Below are 6,361 nucleotides of genomic sequence, written 5' to 3'. Positions count from 1 at the left end.
ACTGTGTTCCACAACAAGCAATGAGAAACCTGCGCACCTGCAAGGAAGAGTAGCCCCTGCTCACTGCAACTATTGAAAGCCGGTGGGCAGCAATGAAGACTCAGAATAGCCATAAATAAATCTTTTAAAAAATCATCTCAATAAAGCTATTTAAAAGTATTAGGCAAAGCCTCTCTATCTTCCTCTTCCAATTAAGTTTTAAGGCTGAGGTGTGACCCTGACTACATTTCCCTGTTTAAGTTTGCCCAAAAAACAGACTGAGATTAAATCTTTGTCCAATGGCAGAACTGTAGTTCGCAAGGTTTTTATTCCATGTGGGGAGTCCAGCATAGCCCACGGTAGCCTATGCCATCTTGTTGTTCAGTCGATAAGTCATGTCCGACTCTTTGTGACCCCATGGACTGCAGCACAGCAGGCTTCCCTGTCCTTCACCATCTCTCTGAGCTTGTTCAAACTCATATCCATCAAGTTGCTGATGCCATCCAACCATCTCATCCTCTGTCCTCCCCCTGGCCCATTTTTCCTCATGCTTTCAATCTTTCCCAGCATCAAGGTCTTTTCCAATGAGTCAGCTCTTCACATCAGGTGGCCAAAGTATTGGAACTTCACCATCAGTCCTTCCAATGACTATTCACGGTTGATTTCCTTTTGGATTGACTGGTTTGATCTTGTAGTCCAAGGGACTCTCAAGTCATCTCCAGTACCACAAATCAGTTCTTCAGTGCTCAGCCTTCTTTATGGTCCAGCTCTCACATCTGTACATGACTACTGGAAAAACCATACCTTTGACTACACTGACCTTCGTCATATTGCCTTGCAAATACATATCAATCTGTTTTAAATAGTTCACTTGCAGAAGGCCAACTCTACAAGTATTTCACCCTCATGGGATTGTGGGTTATAGGGAAGCTTGAGTGTAATATCAATATATTGAAAAAACTAACATGTCAGATTCCTTATCCATTAAAAGTTAAAACATAGATTTTAAAATTTTCTCCTAGTGGTTCTCTATCCAGTAGGCAGAGTCATCCTTCAATGGTTTCCCATTGTTCTTAGGATAAAGGACAAAATCTTAATCCTACCATGGCTTGAAAGGACTGCTATGATCTACCTGCACCCTCATCTTTAACATCATCAGATAGATTCATTTTGTTAGAAGAACCAAGCTCTCTTCTATTCCAGGCCCCTTCTCTATAATCCCATCTGCCTGGTATGTGACCTCTAACATTTGCTGGGCCAGCTCCAACTCGTTTCAGCACTCCATAAGCTGATGGTGATGGATATCAGGGTTCAAGGGCCAGTTTTGTTGATTCCTAGGTATTGTATGAGGCAAGTGCTTAATCTCTCTCTGTACCTCAGTTTAATCTATGATAGTAAAGTAATAATGATAGGATTATTGTAAAATAATTCACGTAAGGACTGTACCTGGCTATAATGGGATGTATTGTGTGCCCCCCCCCCAATTTCATTGTTGTTGACAGAAATAAGCAACAATCTATAATGGGAATGAGAAGACTCTTGAGAGTCCCTTGGACAGCAAAGAAATCCAACCAGTCCATCCTAAAGGAAATCAGTCCTGAATATTCATTGGAAGGACTGATGCTGAGGCTGAAAATCCAATACTTTGGCCACCTTATGGGAAGAACTGACTCATTGGAAAAGACCCTGATGCTGGGAAAGATTGAAAGCAGGAGGAGAAGGGGATGACAGAGGATTAGATGGTTGGATGGCATCACCAACTCGATGGACATGAGTTTGAGCAAGCTCCAGGAGTTGGTGGTGGCCAAGGAGGCCTGGCGTGCTGCAGTCCACGGGGTTGCAAAGAGTCGGACACAACTGAGCGACTGAACTAAACTGAACTGAATAATGGGACTAGAAAAGAATTTTATTTGAAGAATTGATACTTTTGAACTGTGGTGTTGGAGAAGACTCTTGAGAGTCCCTTGGACTGCAAGGAGATCCAACCAGTCCATTCTAAAGGAGATCAACCCTGGGATTTCTTTGGAAGGTGTGATGCTAAAGCTGAAACTCCAGTACTTTGGCCACCTCATGCGAAGAGCTGACTCATTGGAAAAGACTCTGATGCTGGGAGGGATTGGGGGCAGGAGGAAAAGGGGACGACAGAGGATGAGATGGCTGGACGGCATCACTGACTCGATGGACGTGAGTCTGAGTGAACTCTGGGAGTTGGTGATGGACAGGGAGTCCTGGCATGCTGCAGTTCATGGGGTCGCAAAGAGTCGGACACGACTGAGCAACTGAACTGAACTGAACTGAACTGACTGATGGCAATGGATGCCAACTAGACTTAAGTGCTAATCATTTCACAATATATACAAGTATTGAATCATTATGTTGTACACCTGAAATTTATATAATGTTTTATGTCAATTTACCACAATTTGAAAAGAGATCTACCATTTTAAAAAATCACATTTTGGGCAAATTATTGAAAGCCCTCAATACTCAATATGATAATATTTGATTTAATCATCAGTGCCTGTGGCAAGGTACTTGATCCTATTTTAGAGATGAAAAAACTGAGGTTCAAAGAGATGAAATAACCGAGCTAATACTGTATGACTGGTCAATGGGAGAGCCAAGATTTAAATCTGTGAGAGACTGGCCACCGTACTAGACTGCCTCTTTATTTTTTTAATTATTTAATTAATTAATTAGGCTGTGCCAGGTCTTCGTTGCAGCACGCAGAATCCAGTTTCCTGACCTGAGCCCCCTGCTTTGGGAGTGCAAAGTCTTAGCCATTGGATCATCAAGGAAGTCACTACACTTGTTTATATTTCAGTAAATCCATGAACCTTTTATGTAAAAATCTAAATGAACTTTTTAGCCAACCCAATACATGTGAAATTAAGGATAATTTCATAAGAGAGCTTGGATTAGATAATATATGGTTACTCAAAAACCACTAAAAATAACTACTGGATGTGGGAATGAGGTAAGGAATAAGAGGGAAGGAAGTTTTCTTGTACCCAAAGAAAATTTATATCACTGAATTCAGCAAGTATCTCCTAAGAAACCATTGTGTGCTCAGCCTTATGTACAGTGCAGAGAGAAAAGGCCCAGAGCTTGCCAGGCAGGGGCTCTCGTCCTTGTGTGAACACTAGATACAATGATCTAGTCAGACAAAGTATTACTGCATTAGGGGCACAAGGTACTGGGGGTAGGGTTGCCAGATTTAACAAATAAAATGTTTATCTGAAACACCAAAAGCAATTTGTTGTTTATCTGAAATTCAAATTTCACTGGGTGTCCTGTATTTTATCTGGCAACTCTAGAGGCGATGTAGTTCCAGCCAAAACATGAGCAAAGACAGAGAGGCAGGAAAGCATATGAAAGCATTCAGGGAACAAGTAGGGGAGATGTATTTAGAAGAATATAAGGTGACCCTGGTTGGCTCTGAGGGGTAGGAAGACCCCCTGGAGTAGGAAATGGCAACCCACTCCAGTATTCTTGCCTGGAGAATTCCATGAATGGAGGAGCCTGGTGGGCTACAGTCCATGGGGTGGCAAAGAGTTGGACACAACTGATCAACTAATACACACAAAGTCAGATAAATAGGTAAACCCATGTTGAGAAGGTCTTGAGAGCCAATCCAGGAGAGAAGGAGTAAGAGGAGCCAGTAAAAGGCCAATCAGAAGACTTCCCTGGCGGTTCAGTGGCTAAGACTCCAAAATCCCAATGCAGGGGTCTGGGTTAGATTTCTGGTCAGGGAACTAGATCCCGCATGCTGCAACTAAGACCAGGTGAAGCCAAATAATAATTAATTAATTTAGAAAAAGATCAATCAGAGAGGCAGGAGGAGGACCACAGGAGTAGAGTGCAGCATTCCAGGAGGCCCTAGAGAAACTTGCCTGGGAAGAGAGGACAATCTAGTCGGTCTAGGCTTCAAATGTCAAATGCTGTGAGGAAGCTCTGTATGAATAAGACTCAGAAGGTCACTGAATTCATAATTGAATTTTCATATGAAAATTTAAATCAATGTGATATCATTTATATTATTGTTTAGTCACTAGGTCATGTCTGACTCTTTTTGTGACCTCATGGACTGTGTAGCTCACCACAGTGGGATTTCACAGGCAAGAATACTGGAATAGGTTGCCATTGCCTTCTTTAGAGGCTCTTCCTGACCCAGAGATTGAATCTGCATCTCCTGCATTGCAGGCAGATTCTTTACAGCTGAGCTTGGGAAGCCATCACTTAATTATGAAATCTTAAAAAAAAAAAGAGAGAAATGGATACTAATGAACTTACAGAAGTAGACTCACAGACATAGAAAACAAAGAAAATGTGGGGGATAAATTAGGAATCTGGGATTAATATATACCACTATGTATAAAATAGGTAAACATCAAAGACCAACTACGTAGCACAAGGAACTATCATCAATATCTTGTAATAACCTATTTTTATGGGAAAAATATGTTAATATATATATGAATCATTTTGCTATACACATGAATACAACATACTATACTTCAGTTTTTTACATGGACAAAAAATAAATGAAAAATTAAAATCACAGTGAGATCCCCTTTTCACCCATCAGATTGAACAAATTCAGAAGTTTAAAAAGGAGCAGTGTTGGTGTGTGAAAGTCACTCAGTCATGCCCAACTCTTTGGACTTACAGTCCATGAAATTCTCCAAGCCAGAATACTGGAGTGGGTAGCCTTTCCCTTCTCCAGGGGACCTTCCCAACTCAGGGATCGAACCCAGGTTTCCCGCATTTCGGGCGGATTCTTTACCAGTTGAACCACAAGGAAAGCCCAAGAATACTGGAGTGGGTAGCCTATCCCTTCGCCAGTGGATCTTCCCGACCTAGGAATCGAACCGGGGTCTCCTGCATTGCAGGTGGATTCTTTGAGGGCTAGGGAAATAAGACACTATGGTGGGAACATGTTACTTTAACCTCTTTGAAGGCAATATGACAAAGAATTATAATGAAGGCTAGTGCTATTTTTTATGCGCCAGGTGCTCTTCTAAGCAGTTTTTTTTTCATATATTAACTCATTGAATTTTCACAGCAACCCTATGGGGGAGGTCCTATATAGAGCTGGAGAAACTGTGGTTTTAGAGATGGGGTGGTTAAGGGCTTTGTCCAGGTTCATCCATCTAGTAAGAGGATAAGCCAGCACTTGGCTCCAGTTCGTGCTCTACTACAATATCCTAGTCCCATCAGTCAAAAATCTCAAATGAAACTACTCGGATACAAAAATTACCTTTCTAGGAAAATATTCTACCAGAATATTCACATGTGTGTGCAAAGACACTTGAATGACATTACTCATTGTATCATGGTTTGAAAAGCAATCTGAATGTCCATCAGTAGGAGACTAATTAAACACATTTTGGTATAGCCTTCAAGTGGAAAACTATGCAGCCCTTACAAAGAGTAAGACAGATATACATGTACACAGAGGGAATGAACTCTGAGCTAAGTGTTAGGTGAAAAGAGCAAGACTTAGAGCAATGTGTGCCCCTGCTGGGGTTAAAAAAATAGTGAATATAGATATTATACACACATATGCTTGTATATGGAGAAGGAAATGGCAACCCACTCCAGTATATTCTTGCCTAGAGAATCCTGTGGATAGACGAGCCTGGTGGGCTGCCGTCTATGGGGTCACACAGAGTCAGACACGACTGAAGTGACTTAGCAGCAGGAGCAGCAGCATGCTTGTATACATAAAGATTATCTCTGAAGGAATGGGGGTCAAGAAGATGAGTTAGAAATGATTACTTTGCAGCTCCCCTGGGTCCAGTGCCTAAGACTCCATGCTCCCAGTGCAGGGAGCCCAGGTTCAATCCCTGGTCAGGGAACTAGATCCCACTTTCCACATGGTGCAAGTACGACCCGGCACAGTCAAAAGAAATAAATAAATATTAAAAAAAAGAAAGAAGACGATTGCTTCTCTGGAAAAGTCAGTCACTGGTGGGAGGATGGAAGGAAGGTTTTCTTTCCAGCTCATTCTGTTTGGTAGCATTTGACTATTTTTCCTTATACATGTACCACTTTTCAAAAATACACCATCTTCTTCTTTTTTTTTCATATTTTTACAAAACATTAAAATAGCCAATAGTTTTGTAGCAATCTCCACTTTATAATGTGCACTCAAACACAGGAATGTCTTTGATCCTCAGATGGCCTTCGAGGAAAGCCTTATGAACCCCTTTCCAGAGAGTCATGTTACAAACAGGAGGTAACTCTTTCAGGAGCCTTTGTCTGGAGTGGCCCCTCTGGAGCACTGCATGATTGCAGCTGTGCGTGTATTGCCATTCATGAGAGACAGAGGCCTGAGCGGGGCAGGCCTCTGTGTTTAGCTGTCTCAGCACTCAGAGTT

The sequence above is a fragment of the Bos taurus genome, chromosome 29, assembly GCF_002263795.3.
Source record: "Bos taurus isolate L1 Dominette 01449 registration number 42190680 breed Hereford chromosome 29, ARS-UCD2.0, whole genome shotgun sequence".
Classification (NCBI taxonomy): domain Eukaryota; kingdom Metazoa; phylum Chordata; class Mammalia; order Artiodactyla; family Bovidae; genus Bos; species Bos taurus.
Note: the sequence above shows the minus strand (reverse complement) of the source record.